The sequence below is a fragment of the Prionailurus viverrinus genome, chromosome A3 (assembly GCF_022837055.1).
Source record: "Prionailurus viverrinus isolate Anna chromosome A3, UM_Priviv_1.0, whole genome shotgun sequence".
Classification (NCBI taxonomy): domain Eukaryota; kingdom Metazoa; phylum Chordata; class Mammalia; order Carnivora; family Felidae; genus Prionailurus; species Prionailurus viverrinus.
In genome coordinates this window covers 100,712,531-100,729,356 of record NC_062563.1, presented here as the reverse complement: position 1 = coordinate 100,729,356, position 16,826 = coordinate 100,712,531, and the positions used below count along the sequence as shown (strand labels likewise).

Below are 16,826 nucleotides of genomic sequence, written 5' to 3'. Positions count from 1 at the left end.
GGCACATGTACCCCTATGTTTATAGCAGCACTTTCAACAATAGCCAAATTATGGAAGGAGCCCCAATGTCCGTTAACTGATGAATGGATAAAGATGTGGTTTATATACACAATGGAATACTACTCAGCAATGAGAAAGAATGAAATCTTGCCATTTGCAACAACGTGGATGGAACTGGAGGGTGTTATGATAAGTGAAATACAACAGGCAGAGAAAGACAGATATCATATGTTTTCCACTCATATGTGGAATTTGAGAAACTTAACAGAAGACCATGGGGGAAGGGAAGGGGAAAACAATGGTTTCAAACAGAGAGGAAGGCAAAAGGTAAGAGACTCTTAGATACAGAGAACAAACTAAAGGTTGATTGGGGGGAGGGGCAAGGGAGAGGGGAAAATGGGTGATGGGCATTGAGGAGAACACTTGTTGAGATGAGCACTGGGTGTTGTATGTAAGAAATGAATCATGCTTCTGAAGCCAAGAGCACACTGTACACACTGTGGGTTAGCTAACTTGACAATAAATTATATTTAAAAAAATTTTTGTCAGTATGACAAATGAAAAAGGTTAAGAGAATATTTTTTACCCTTGGGAGAATTTTTTTAAAGAGAATATCCAGAAGCCACAAAGGAAAACACTGATAAACTTAACTACATTAAAATGAAAAATTACTATATAAGTAAAATCCGAGGTGCCTGGGTGCCTTAGTCGGTTGAGTGTCCAACTTCGGCACAGGTCATGATCTCACGGTTTGTGAGTTCGAGCCCTGCGTCGGGCTCTGTGCTGACAGCTCAGAGCCTGGAGCCTGTTTCAGATTCTGTGTCTCCCTCTCTCTGCTCCTCCCCCACTCACACTCTGTCTCTCTCTCTCTCTCAAAAATAAATAAACATTAAAAAATTATAAGTAAAATCCAAAGACAAACAATAGGAGAAAACATTTGCAACACATATGACAAAGGGTTAGTACCATTTGATAAGAAAATGACAAACAGCCCAATGAAAACTAGGAAAAAGAATGTAATTCACCGACGAGGACATGCAAATTGTCAATAAACGTGAACAGATGCTTAACCGCACTGATCAGTAAATTAATTAATTCATTTGTATGGTAAGTTTGGGAACAAGGAGGCACACTCCATGTGAGGGAAGGGCAGAGGAGGAATCTAAATAATTGGATGCTCAGTCTTTAGCTCTTCTATGAGTTTGGCCTCTGGTAAAGCTTTCGTGATTCTGATGATGCTTTCCAGAATTTCTTAATGATGCCATTCATGTGGGTATCTGCTGTCAAAGGCTACAGCTCATTAATTATTCTCACCATTTCTATTGCTGCTTAGTCCCACCACTTGGCTATTGTCTACAGTCATGTCCACTTGAATCATCAGTATCTTTATTGGGACAGATTGAAATTGTTTTTGCTATTATGTAGACTTACCACCAGCCATCCTCAACTTTTATCTGAAAGCCAATGCCATTTCCACAGACAAGCTATCATTTGGGGACTTACCTCTTTAGACCTCACCCCAACACTTCAGGAAGGCACATACTCATCTTTTGAGACTGGTCCTAGTTTAGACTTGCCCTGAATTCAGGGCAAAATCTGCCCCCGGATGAATGCCAACTCTGTCCGACTAGTACACCTACTTGCTTTTGCTTCCAGCTTTGTTTGCTTGGTACCTGGGCCTCCCTGACCTCCCTTTTCCTCTCATTTTCCCCCACTTAAAAAAAAAAATTTTTTTTTGGCTTAGTGATTGTGGCTTGACTTCCCACTAACTGATACCTGATTTGGCCTCAGGGTCCTTCCACTATAAACTGCCTCCACAGGCAGCCAAAGGAAGATCCTGCCCCATTCCCTGGGCAACTAAGGATGTTGGAGTAGAAGTAGGAAGGAATTCTTGTATCTTTTGTCCCCCAACTCTAGTCTGTGGGAGGACACAGCTGCCCCTAGGGCAGAGATTGCTGGTGTGGTGGGGCAACTGGAAGAACTTGGCCCTGTCCTCAATGGCGTTGCCTTCACAATTCACAGAGACCTTATACACTTGCTGGGGTTTTTGCCATACTTTGATAACTTTTCAGTCCTCAGGCTCCCCTAGGAAGCCTGAATAGTTGATGTTCTTACAATCCCATTTAACTGAAAAAGGCAATCCACAAAGGAGAAATGTAAAGAGAATTTGGCTTAACTGTATTCTGTGATTAAAGGCCTAGCAGAGGAAGAGCATACAAACCAGGCCATGGTGAGGATCTATGAGGTTGAGATATTCTCAGACACTGGGAAGCAGGGTTCTGGTCTTTGCCCCCAAACGTGGTCTGAGTGATGTTACCCTTTATAAACCATCTCAGAGGGTTCATGGGATGTGCTGCCAGAGTGATCACCCAGTGTGTCCTGCTGGGATCATGCTTTCCTTTGTGAAGGTTCCTACATTGGTGCCTTCCTTCCAGGCTTCCAGCTGGGTTGCAGACATCAACCCAACTGTCATGGATTAGCTTGTATGTAGATTAGATCTAGTAGGATGTGTTTCTGGAGTCCTTTGGCAAATGCATCAGCTGGGATTCAGAGTAATGGGTAACCTTTCTCGAATAGATAATTCAAAGGAATAGTGTTGTGGTTTCAGCCCTGGCTGCACTTTAGAATCCGCTGGAGCACTTTAAATCAAGTGATGCCTAAACCTGTAGATTTATTAAGTCAGAATCTCTGTGCTTGGGACAAGGCACAGGTAGGTTTTCAAAGCAAAAGGTGATTCTAATGGACAACCGGGGTTGAAAACTACTGGGCTAGCCAATTGTTGATTGAATCAATGGTGATAACCTTACATGTTCAAGAGGCCTGCAAGATCCCTATTATATATATGAAGAGAATGTTATTCTTCAGGACCGTGGACACCTTTGTGGGAAGCAGTGGATTCTCAAACTTTAATGTGCATACAAATCACCTGAGGATCGTTTTAAATCACATATTTTAACAGGATTCTGCATTTCTAACAAGCTCCCAGGAGGTGCTGATCTGGACTATGCACCACAGTGAGAAGCAAGAATCTAGACCAGCACTCTGCAAACTGGAATAGGATACGTGAAACTTCCAAGGTCTGTGTAGATATTGGTAGTTTTAAATGAATCAATTCCAGATCCCCCAACTTCCATATCAGCTATTTTCTAAAATGAATCTGCCTGATAATAGACCTGAGATGAAAGAGTGGGTTCCCATTCTCCCAAGTCCCTTTCACAGTGGCCCTTCTCTTAAGTGTATTTAGAAAAGGAAGCCCTCTCACCCAGCTGAATCCCACATTGGGGTGCTAAACAAGGGAACACACTGAAATATTGGTATAGGTATTGAGAAAATGAATGATTCCAATAACTAACAAATCTTTTTCAAGTTAAATCTTCTTTAATCCTTTGTTTTCTACACAACTGGATGACTTAATGACATTATTAGCAAATTGATCATTACACATACTTTTAGATGATAAATCACTATATGGTTTTGTTGTGTGGTGGGGTGTTTTGTGGGTTTTTTTTTTTTTTTTGGCATTTAGAAGGAATTAAGAACACTTAGTAAAATTGCTCTAACAAAACTTTTCATATCTATTTATATGAACAAGTTTCCTTAGTGCTTATACCTGTAAAATGAAAAACAGATTAGAATCAATAATGAATCTTGTCTCTTTCTTGCAATATGTAATAGTCTTCCATGGACTTTAATTAAGGGAAGGGGTGCCTGGGTGGCTCAGTCGGTTAAGCATCCAACTTCAGCTCAAGTCACAAAATCATGGTTCATGAGTTTGAGCCCTGCATCAGGCTCTGTGCTGACAGTCAGTGTGGAGCCTGCTTGGGATTCTCTCTTTCTCCCCTTCCCTCTCGTCCCCCCCACCCCCCGCAATTGTGGGTGGGTGTGCTCATACGCTCTCTCTCTCAAAAATAAATAACTTAAAAAATAAACTAATAAGGAAGAAAAAACCCACCCACTTCGTTACACACACACACACACACACACACACACACATGATTATATATTTTTCCTTTTTTGAGTGATAATTATGAAAGATTATAATGCATTTATGATTTAGATGAATCATGTACTTATTATTATCTTGGTAAGTCAAGCCAAAGGAAATTTGGCTGATTCTCAGAGACTTATAATAAACATTTTCTAATATATTTCAATTTATATACACATTTTAGAACAGAGTACATGATAGAGTGATGAATAAAAGACTTTCAAAATAAAATATAAAATATATTTCAGCAGTATAAGATTCTTTTAGGGAATAGATTGGAGTTCACAGAGAAAAAGGAACAATATGAATTTTTGCACTCTTAAAGAGGAATTTGTTAATATATTTTAATTTTTATTTATTATTACTTTTTGTTCATGTGTTTTCTAAAATGAATGATGGTGAGTATTAACTCTATGGTATTTAGATTCCATTGGACATATTTAAGAGTGATGGTTTATTATGTTTTAAATGCCAATATTTAAAATATGTCAGGGGCACCTGGGAGGCTCGGTTGGTTGAGCGTCCAACTTCGGCTCAGGTCATGATCTTACGGTTTGTGGGTTCGAGCCCTGCGTTGGGCTCTGTGCTGACAGCTCAGAGCCTGGAGCCTGTTTCAGATTCTATGTCTCCCTCTCTCTCTGCCCCTCCCCTGTTCATGCTCTGTCTCTGTCTCAAGAATAAATAAACATTAAAAAAATTTTTTTTAATTAAAATATGTTGAAAGTTACCTTTTTTCTTTTTAATTACACCTTTAATCTGTTTATTCATTTCTTTTTTAATTTTTTAATTTTTTAATTTTTTAATTTTATTTTTTATTTTTAAAAATTTACATCCAAGTTAGTTAGCATATAGTGCAACAATGATTTCAGGAGTAGATTCCTTAGTGCCTCTTACCCATTTAACCCATCCCCCCTCCCACAACCCATCCAGTAACCCTCAGTTTGTTCTCCATATTTATGAGTCTCTTCTGTTTTGTCTCCCTCCCTGTTTTTATATTCTTTTTGTTTCCCTTCCCTTATGTTCATCTGTTTTGTCTCTTAAAGTCCTCATATGAGTGAAGTCATATGATTTTTGTCTTTTTCTGACTAATTTCACTTAGCATAATACCCTCCAGTTCCATCCACATAGTTGCAAATGGCAAGATGTCATTCTTTTTGATTGCTGAGTAATACTCCATTGTATATGTATACCACATCTTTATCCATTCATCCATTGATGGACATTTGGGCTCTTTCCATACTTTGGCTATTGTTGATAGTGCTGCTATAAACATGGAGGTGCATGTGTCCCTTAGAAACAGCACACCTGTATCCCGTGGATAAATGCCCAGTAGTGCAATTGCTGGGTCGTATGGTAGTTCTATTTTTAGTTTTTTGAGGAACCTCCATACTGTTTTCCAGAGTGGCTATACCAGCTTGCATTCCAAGAAAGTTACAACCTTTTCTTAATGTTTGTTTGTTTGTTTGTTTGTTTAGAGAGTGGGGGAGGAGGAGAGCACGAGCGGAGTAGGGGCAGTGAGAGAGGAAGACAGAGAGTCCCAAGTAGGCTCTGCACTGTCAGCACAGAGCCCCACCTGGGGCTAGATCTCTTGAACTGAACTGAGATCATGACCTGAGCCCAAATCAAGAGTAGGACACTTAACTGACTGAGCCACCCAGGTGCCCCAAAGTTACAACCTTTCAAATATACTTGTGATGAAAAACTTTAGATATCCCTGGTAGTAGGGATGCCTGCGTGGCTCAGTCAGTTAAGTGGTCGATCTTGGCTCAGGTTGTGATCTCACGGTTCATGAGTTCGAGACCTACATCAGGCTCTGTGCTGACAGCTCGGAGCCTGCTTCAGATTCTGTGTCTCCCTCTCTCTCTGCCCTTCCCCTGCTCATGCTCTGTCTCTCTCCATCTCAAAAAATGAATAAACATTGAAATATATACATATATATATATATACACACACACACACTGGTAGCATATAATTTTAACTTTTTTAAATGTTTATTTCTGAGAGAGAGAGACAGACAGACAGAATGTGAGCTGGGGAAGGGCAGAGAGAGGGAAACACAGAATCTGAAGCAGGCTCCAGGCTCTGAGCTGTCACCACAGAGCCCGATGCAGGGCGCAAACCCACGAACTGCAAGATCATGACCCAAGCTGAAGTCAGATGCCTAAGCGACGAAGCCATCTGGGTGCCCCTGGTAGCATATAATTTTAAAACATTATTTTTGGAGTTAAAAAGCCACAACAATTAAAAGAATACCTACATTCACCCGTTTGAGAGGAGAGGGTACTCCAAGATTTGAACCTCGAATTATTTAGAGTTTATTTGGAAGTGATTGTAAAAGAGACAACTCAGGATGGTCCAGGCAGAAACTCTATGTGAGCCAGTAGCATGCAGAAATGTTAGTAAAAGTATGATCATTCTATGGTCCCGCATAGTGTGCTGATGCTATCAATCAGATATTTTGTAGGGTTTCTCCAACATTCACAGTATTGACATCGTGTGCTGGATAATTCTCTGTTATGGGGAGTTATTCTGTGCATTATAGGATAGGTAGCAGTATCCTCGACCTCTACCCATTAGATGACAGTAGTACCTGGCCCCACTCCCCCAAGTTGTGACAATGGAAAATGGGCTCCCCAGTTGAGAAACACTGAGCTATTGGAATCTTTGAAGGGTTATTGTTAATGCTGGAGTTCATAAATCAGGGTCCAAATTACCTGTACTCTGTCTGGAAGTCAGCCTTGCTTTCATTCACTTTGAGGATTGGAATGAAATTTTAAGTCCCTAGAAGCATACTAGATGAAGTCCGTAACCCCACTGACTATAAGGCCTTGTCTATGGACTAGTACAGACTTGAGTCTCTGCCTCTGACAAGGAATAGTCTCACTTTGATGGGCTTATAGACACTGGGTATGGGAGAAGCGTGGGCAAAGAGGGATGGTGAAGCAGGCGCTGCCCTCACTGCCCGGAGGCAAGCTGTAAGTAGTGTGGAGATGGCCTCCCAACTTGGGAACCAAGAACACCAGCTGACCACACATTCTGAGCCCTAGAGTAAAGGTGAAGCACCATATAGACACACAATCATGGCCACACATACTTAGGGAACACAGGGAGTATGTGAGGCCATGATTGTGGGTCTGTGTGGTGCTTCACCTTTATTCTGGGGGCAAAACATACAAGTGAATGCCACTATCTGTTATCCTTTAAGGTGATCTTGGACCTTGGACAGTAAGTGGCCCTTGGTGGACAAGTACCTATTTGGGAGAATTGCTCAAGACCTGCAAATTCACTACCTGTGGTCCAGAGCCACAGGAAAATGCCAGCTTCCTGTGGCTCCGTGGTATCTATCTATTACAGAGGCGCTCCCTTAGTCATTCCTTTGGAATGAGAATTTTACTTGGAGATTCGAGTACATTCATGGTGTCTAAACTCTGGCGAGGCCCTGAGAACCAACTTACACAAACTACCCCATGGGTAGCCCTTATGGGTATGGCCCGATATGTACAGATGCTGCCCTCTCCTTGGACTCTTGCCCATGCCCACTGCTACCACCTGTGATTTGGCCAGACTCTGACCCTCTCCCCTTGGCCTCCTGCCATGTGTCCATCCTGAAGTTCCCTCAGACACACCTGGCAACACATGAAGTGGGGGAGTGGGCGGTGAAGACTCTTGTACCACACTCAATTTTTGCTCTTGCTCTAAGCAACCAAATCACCGAAGATAATTTTTAATAGTAAATGGACCCCATATAGGTTTTCCTCTTGCGAGCTGAATAATGAATACGGATATCCCTTCCTCTTTACAGTTATTTCTTTAAGCTTATTTTAAATATATATATTAAAGTAATAAAGCACATTAAAGAAAGTTTAGAGGAATTGGATTGAGAGTCCAGAAATAAACCCATACATCTATGGCTAATTGTTGTTTGACAAAGGTGCCAAGACCATTCAACGGGAGAAGGAAGAATCTTTTCAATGAACGGTGTCAGAACAACTGAATAGGCACATGCCAAAGAATGAAATTGGGTCCATATCTCACACCATATACAAAAATTAAAATAGATCAAACATCTAAACGTAAGAGCTGAAACTACACAACTCCTAGAAGAACAAACACAGGAGTAACTCTTCATGATCTCGGACTAGACAGTGGTTTCTCGGATATGACACCAAAAGTATAAGCAACCAAAGTAGAAATAAATAAATCAGACTTCCTCAAAATTAAAAACTTTTCGTTCTTAAAGGTAACTATCAACAAAATGAAGAGACAGCCCACAGAATGGGAGAAAATATTCATAAATCATCTATCTGGCAATGGCTTAGTATCCAGAATATATAAGTAACTCCTACAACTCAACAAGAAAAAGATAAGAAATATAACTCTAACATGGGCAAAGGAGTTGAATAGACATTTCTCCGTGAAGGCATACAAATGTCCAATAAGGACAGGAAAAGATGTTCATATTATTAGCCATCGGAGAAATGCAAATCGAAACCGCAACGAGATACCACTTCACACCCACTAGCATGGGTGAAATAAAAGAGGTAATAACAAGTGTTGGCAAGGATGTGGAGAAATTGAACACTGATATATTGCTGGTGGAAATGGAAAATGGAAAACAGTTTGGTCATTTCTCACAAAGTGAAACAGTTATTATATGAGCCAGCATTCCACTCTTAGGCATATATATATATATATATATATATATATGTATGTATTCAAGAGAGTTAAAACATATTCACACAAAAATTTGTACACAAGTGTTCATAGCAGCTTTTTCATGATAGCTGAAAGGGGGAAACAAACTGAATGTCTGTCGACAGATGAACAGAGAAACGACATGTGGCATAGCCATCCCGTAGAAAATTATTTGGCCATAAAAAGGAATGAAGTTCTGATACATACTGCAACATGGATGAACGTTGAAAGCATTATGCTAAGTGAAAGAAGCCAGTGGCAAAGGACTACATTTTATATGATTCCATGTATGTGAAATGTCCAGAGTAGACAAATCTACAGAAACAGAAATTAGAATAGTGGTGGCCAGGGACCGAGAGGAAAAGGGAATGGAGAGTGATTGCTAATGAGTATGGGGTTTCTTTTTGGGGTGATGGTTGCACAAGAGGTAGAGAGGGTTCAGCTGGTTGGGCCAAACATCACTGGACAGAAAGTTCCAGGAGTGGGCCCTTACTTGAACTTTCAGGGGCCACTCAATCCTCGGATTGCTTGAGGCTCATATTTGGGCAAAGATAAAATTCATGGAATTTGGGGTGCCCGGGTGGCTCAGTCGGTTAAGCGCCCAACTTCGGCCCAGGTCATGATCTCGCGGTTTGTTGGTTCGAGCCCCACGTCAGGCTCTGTGCTGACAGCTTGCTCAGAGCCTGGAGCCTGCTCCAGATTCTGTCTCCCTTTCTCTCTGCCCCTCCCCTGCTCACACTCTTTCTCTCTCTCTCAAAAATAAATAAACATTAAAAAAAATTCATGGAATTCTATCAATCTGTTAACTTCCCTGGGAGACTAGACCATGGTTCAAATACCCAAAAGGCAGAGGATATGAGCAATCTACAAGAAACACAAACAGCTAGTGGATATGTGAAAAATATTCAACCTCACTCATAGCTTTAAAAAAATGCATCACGAAACAATGAGATTCCATTTGTGATCTATCAACTCAGCAAACGAATAAAAGTTTGGGAATGGCCAGTGTTCACAAGATTATGGTGAAATAGGCACCCTCATGTACTGTTCCTGGGAGTGTAAACAGATTCAACTCTTCTAGAGGGCAATTTAGCAATGTCTGTCAACATTTTGAATGCTTGTTTTCGTTGACTCAGCAATTCTACCCCTAGGAATTTGCCCTAGGGACATACTGGCAAAATTATGCCAAAACCATGTGCAAAACCATGATCCCTGCAACATTGTTTGTAATAACAAAAAACTGTAGAGCACTTACACATCCATCAGCAGGGGACCAGTTAAATACAGCCATGCAATGGAAAAGTATGCAATCATTAAAACGTGAGATACAACATGGAAAGATCTTCTAAATGTGTTGTGTTGTTTTAAACAAAACAATGTGCACAGTAATGTGATCTCATTTGTGTTAAATTTTAAAACACGTACAGGTATATGCAGACTTTTTTTCAGGAAGACCACGTAAGAAGTGTCGGTAACTTGGAGAGTGGCACTGGGGGGTTGGAGGGAGGAAAAAAATAAATTTTGCTTTTTATTTGATGCTTTTCCACAATATTGGTATGTTTGTACCATGGGAATGGAAGACTTTTCTTAAATATTAATATTAATAATATTTAATAAAAATAATTAATTAATCAATATAAATAATTAATTAATAATTAATATTAATAATTATTAATATTAATATAATATTAATATTAATAAAAGCAGACAAGGAATCTGGAGGGATAAGGAAGAGTAAGAAGTAGGATAACTTAGGTGGGAGACTATGGTTTGTCCAGCCACAGGACCACCTTGTTTTAGTTGTACTGATAAAAGCATTGTGACCAGATCATTGGGGTTTTAGGAAGACCACCCAGGCAGCAGGCTGGAGGATGGAGGGGAGATGTGAGACTAGAGTCAGGACACCTGGTCAGAAGTTTTTGCAACAGAGCAGGGCTCAAATTTAGGTGGTGATGGTGGGGGTGGAGAATGCCTCATATCAGTAGAAGAGTTATTAAAAAGCCATGGTGCCTGACTGGATGAGGAGGCCCAGCCATCTGCCTTGGGCAGCTGAGTGGATGATGCTGCTGCTCAAGGAAACACACAGAAGGAAGGAGAGGGCTAGAGACCAGAAGAGGATGGGGAAGAAAATAATGAGTTCAGTTTTGAACGCATTGAGTTGAGGAACACATTGAATTTGATCACGTTGAATAGACATAGAAGTATGGAGCTCAACAAATTCTGAGTTGGAGATGGAACAGATCAGATCAGGTGGTAGTGAAAATGGAGTATAAGGAGGTTGTGTAGACCGAAAAACAAAAATGCCTGGTTCAAGGTGGGACTCTACAGATCACCTATTTTTGAGCTGCGTAGGGGCAGAGGCCCCACAGTGAGGCTAAGGAGTGAATGATCAGAGCCGTGAGAGGAACAGGAGGGACTGGGGTCACAGATGACTCTTCCCTGCTCCTGGCTGGACACTGGGAGATTTTTGAAGCTACTCCCTCACCAGTGCCAATTGGCCTTCTTTTGCTACATCTGCCCAGTAAAATCCCAACCCTGGATTTTCCGGTTTTGCTCCTGAAAAAAACCACCTAACCAATGAGCATGGCCCCATTCCAAGTAGGGGTTTATACCTCCACTGGGCTCTCTCTGTGCCACCCATCAATTTATTGTTACTTACCCTTGGTTGGCTCTGGCTCTCATCCCTATTATTCTAAATCATCGCCATGTTCATTTCTCACATCTCACTTCTACTCTCATCTTTGTGATCTCTCTGGTCTTGCTCCGAGGAACAGGCAAGGCCCCCATGATGAGTGCCCTTAACATCTCAGCCTTCTCTCTATAAATATATTTAAGCTATATTCGCCTTCTTTCCCAAGTATTCAGTCCAAGGATGAGGTTCAGCTTCCGTTTAGCACCAGGGTCCCTCGAAGAGGCCTCACTGACCCTGTTCTATCCCTGAGTCTTGGCTATTGCTCCTTCTTCTGTCTGTCTCACTGTATCACACATTTTATATTTCTCTTCATGGCACCTGCCATGCTGAACTGAAGTTATCTCACTGTCTCCTCCAATTAACTTGATCCTATTTTCCCCTTAACTTCTTTTTTTAAATACAATTTTTTTAAGTTTTATTTATTTATTTATTTATTTAGAGAGGGAGAGAGAGAGTGAGAGAGTGAGAGAGAGAGAGAGAGAGAGAGAGAGAGTGAGAGCACAATCAGGGGAGGGGCAGAGAGATAGCGGGAGAGAGAATCCCAAGCAGGCTCCACACGGTCAGTGCGCAACCTGGATGTAGGGCTCGAACACAGGAACCCTGAGATCATGACCTGAGCTGATATCAAGAGTCGGCCACTTAACCAACTGAGCCACCCAGGAACCCCAACTCCTTTTTTTTTTTAAGCTTATTTATTTTGAGAGAGAGAGAGAGAGAGAGAGCGCGTGTGTGGGCACTCACATGAGTGGGGGAGGGGCAGAGAGAGAGGGCGAGAGAGAGAATCCCAAGCAGCGTCTGCACTGTCAGCTGCAGAGCTCCACGTGGGGCTGGAACCCATGAACCCTGAGATCAAGACCTGAGCTGAAACCCAGAGTTTGATGCTTAACCAACTGAGCCACCCGGACGCCTCTCTCCCTTAGCTTCTTATTGATACACAACATCCAAGAGGAAGAATGCACATGTTATAAATGTGTACCTCACAGACTTTTCACCAACTAAACATAGTCATGCAATCAGCACCCAGGTGAAGAAGCCAAGCATTACAGCATCCCAGAGACCTCCCTGTGCTCTCTTATACTCTCCGTCTCCCTTCCCAAGGCAACCACTATCCAGTCTTTCAAAATCATTGATTAGTTTTGGCTGTTTTTGTAAATTAAAAAAAAAGGGGGGGCCAAAAAATCGTATGTACTCTTTCGTGTCTGGCTTTTATTTTATTTATATTTTTTTCGTGTCTGGCTTTTAATCAACATCATGTTTGGGGCGCCTGGGTGGCTCAGTCGGCTAAGCATCCGACTTCGGCTCAGGTCATGATCTAATGGTTTATGAGTTCACGCCCTGCGTTGAGCTCTGTGCTGACAACTCAGAGCCTGGACCCTGCTTCAGAATCTGTGACTCCCTTCTCCCTGCCCCTCTCCCGCTCACACTCTGTCTCTCTGTGTCTCTCAATAAAATGAAATTAAATAAATGTTAATCAACATCATGTTTGTGAGTCATCCATCTTGTTGTGTGAAGCCGTAGTTCATTTCCATGGCCGTATAATATTCCATTGCGTGAACAGACCACAACTCGTTAATCCATTGGGTGTGACGATAAGTCGCCCCATTTGGGGCTTTTGCAAATAGCAGGCACTATGTTTTATTCATCTTCATATTTTCAGCCTTTCACACATGCCTGCATAATGGTTTGTGCCTAAACAGGTGAGAGAATTCAAGGGGTGCTTTTCCACTGTATTCTTGGATGATCAGATGCTGCTTGAAATTTTGGATTCAATCCTGGGCACCAGGACTAAAATGTTCAAAAAGGGCCATTGATGACTTGAATCGTCTATAGAGAGCAATGATAGTGCTGTTTCTGAAAGCCACGCAGGATCACACATGCTGGAAAACACTCAAGATGTTTATCACGGAAATGGAAACAGGGGATCAGACATGGACCAGGTTGCTTTAGAAGAGAGCACTGGGCCAATGGCTAAATATTTGTGGGAGGCAGCTTTCTGCTCAATAATACTCATGATACTGGCTCATTTTTAGAGAGCACCTAACCATGCACCAGACCCTGCATGTGCTTAGGGCTTGATGTCCATTAATTCAATACAACAGTACTTTGTAAAAAACAAATTTTATGTATTTTTTTAAGTTCACTTATTTGTGAGACAGAGACAGAGAGAGAGAGGCAGAGAGAAAGAGCATGAGCAGGGGAGGGGCAGAGAGAGAGAGAGACAGAGAGAGGGAGAATCCCAAGCAGGCTCCACACTGTCAGCACAGGGCCCAACGCAGGACTTGATCCCACAAACCATGAGATCATGACCTGAGCTGAAATCCAGAATCGGGTGCTTAACTGAATGAGTCACCCAGGCACCCCAAGAATGACTTTTCTAGTGATTGAGACTTGGACATGGGCTGCCTGGTGAAACTGTGACCACTTCATTGCTGCAGACCCTGGTGACGGGGAGCCCTGGGAGGTTACATTTATAGGCTCATGGTTTGTCTGAAAAGCCTTCCTCTGACTTGGCTCCCTGCCCTGCTCCCCTCCTAACAGAACCTCCTTCTTTCCTGAGAGCAGCCTCCTGCAGCGCCTCCCTGGGTCTCATCACAAGCAAAGTATAAAGTGTTTTTGTCAGAAGCTTCCTTTTGCTCCAGACCCATCCCTACCCCAGGAAGCCTGTCCAGCATTGCTGTCTCCTTCCAGTGACTGAAAATGTTCACCAAGCAAGGATGTTGGATGATGATATGGACTGGGTTGGTGGCCACAGCAGGCTTGACTCTTCAGGTAGCCAAGGGTCGTTTGGGGTTATCCTGGAATTTGTTTGAGAGAAAAAGTGAAACTTAGCAAGTGCCTGGAAAAAAAAAATAGGAAGAAAAAGAAAAAAAGCTGGAGAAATCCTTCCCTAGATGTATCTAGCCAGTGTAGGCCTCAGAAAGAAGAAAAGCCCAGACAAATAAATCTGGGTTGCTGAATGCAAAAGGCATTTGTTAGAAGAAGCAAAATGCTGTCATCCTCACAGGATACGCCGTGCTGCTGGCGCGGGGACAAGATGCTTTATCTTGCCACTGGCGCCTGAAGCCAAGGCCTGGCGGTAGAACACCAAAAAAACAGTGGCCGCAGTTAGACAAGCAGGCGTTGTCAAGTGCTGGCGGCTGCGTCCCCACCCCTCTCCACCCTCCCTCTTATTTTCTCTGCCCCATTCGCTGCCCCAGACCTTGCTCTCGCCTCACTCTCGTTTCTTCTGAGTGCTTTCATATTTTTTCTTTTGGAAGGGGCCAGAGAGAGTCCAAGATTCAGGAAGCTGGACAACAGATGGACAGATCCCAGAAGGCTCGCTCTCCCCACCCTCCAGCAGCCATAATTAATGTCTTCTATTTCTTCCCTTCTGCCGGACAAAGCAAAACACACACTAACAGTGTTAACACGATAAATATCAGCAGTCCTGACCTTTGTCTCTGCGTCCTGGAGTCGCCCTGACTCCCGAGCTCCAAGTTGCCTGTGCTTAACGTGGATTAGCACTTGCGGTAGGCTGCGGGGCCCTGCACTAGGGCTTGATGGGAATCAAAATAGAGATTACCTTATTTGACTTAAAAAAAAATTTTTCCACTTGAAAGATAGAATCCCCCAGAGAAATACACTGGGGCTTACACATACACAACTTTAAATTGGATTTTAAAAATAGTCTGCCAGCTGTTTGCTAGGTCATGCCTTAGGTTCTTGTCCTTGATTGATGTTGGGTCCATTTGGGAAACGAGGCCAAGAGGGGACAGAGGGACTGCCAAAGCCACAGGATCCTGGATGCCTGGGGACTTTCCCAGGAGCCCTGGCAGTTGTTGCCATGGGCCTTTAGAAACCCTCGGAGCCCTGGCCCCAGGGTCTGCGTCTCGCCCAGAGCTTGAACGACCTCCCCCAGACCTCACCTCATCCCTGCCTTGCTACTTCTAGGCCGAGTCTGGGGAAAAAAAGAAAGAGAGAAAAGAAATGAAGGCAGACTGTTCTCAGCTGGATGGCTCTTTCACATTTTTTGTGGTTAAATATTTATTTTAGCTCCTTGTAACACCTTCAAGTGATACATACACGGGCCCTCTGCCCAGAACTCTCATCGCCCTCCTCTGTACCGGTCTGCCTGCTCTTCACATCTCAGCTATCAGCCAGAATGCCACTTTCTTAGGGAAGCCTGAGGGGCAGAGTGTGGTGCTTAAGGACACCAGCGTGCCCAGGTTTGAATCCTGGCTCAGCACTTCCTCGCTGTGTGACCTTGGGCTAGTCACTTAATCCCCCGTGTCCTTTAACTTCCTCAGCTGCAAAATGGGGATAATGATAGCACCTACCTCATCAGGGTTGTGAGGATTCAGTGAATTGACTTATGGTGTACAGACAGAATGCGTAAAGTGCTTCGAACCTGGTCCAACACGCAGTAAGCGCCTGTTATTACTCTCTGAAGTACAGCTATCTCCCAAGGCTCTGTGGTTGTCTGCTGCCATGTGCTCCCTTAGCCACCTGTACTTCTGTGCGCCACCTGCCCTGGTTTATCCGTATTGCTTAATTTTGTTTTCTCCACCATGTCGCTCTTGCTCTCCACTGTCTGGTCCTGATTACTGAAGCCAGGCCTAGCGCAGGAGATGTTTTTGACCTCAAGAAATGTTTTTGACCACAATCGTAAATGAAATATAAAAAAGAAGCAATGTGAAAGGCAAACGCGACCCAGAAGACAGAGTATCTCGAGGCTCTTGGCTCACGCCTCTCCGTCTATATTTGCTCCGTACATATACTTGGCCTTTTCGTTTTGTTTGTGTGATGGTTAAACAGACAGAGTTGATGAGTTCCGGGATGATGAGGATACGGCTTTGCAATCACATCTTTTGCAGGAGACTTCCGCCCCTATCTAGGTTTTCAAAATCAAATGTTAAATGCATACAAAAGAATAATCATCTGGGCAAAATGTAAAACACAGACATCCAACTACCTACAGCCCAACTTAGATAGAGGTTACAACCCGCCCACCACTGAAGCCCCACTGGGTACCTCTCCTCCACCCTCTCCCCATCCTGGCCCCCTCCCAAATTTCTGTTCATTATTCCCTTACTTTTCCTCATAATTTTACCCTAAAAATATGCTTGTTTTGCATGCATTTGAACTTGATATAAAATAAAGTACATGGTATGTATTCTTTGACTTGTTTTTCTCACCACGCAACATGCTGCTTGTGACACTTGTCCATGCTGTGGCATGCAGCTGTAGAACATTCTACCATGGGACTACTCTGCCATTTTCTTCTCCATTCTCCTCTCAACAGATGTTTAGGTTGTTGCTGTTTTTTGCTGTCGTTGGCAGTGCTGCTACGAACATTCTTGCACGTGACTCCTGGGGCCATGTTCAAGAGTTGCTCTGGGGTTATTTCTGGGCCCTAAGGTTTATACATTTCTACATTCATAGATAACACTGAATTGATTTTCCCAAGGGATT

At 42.8% G+C, this 16,826-nt stretch overlaps 1 long non-coding RNA gene across 1 annotated transcript; it reads left to right on the top strand.

The window, feature by feature from the left end:
* Positions 1-2,964: 2,964 nt before the first annotated feature.
* Positions 2,965-16,492, top strand: LOC125162365 (uncharacterized). Its single transcript, XR_007151006.1, has 3 exons — positions 2,965-3,077; positions 13,938-14,144; positions 14,633-16,492. It is a non-coding gene; the product is annotated as an uncharacterized LOC125162365 (long non-coding RNA).
* Positions 16,493-16,826: the final 334 nt, after the last annotated feature.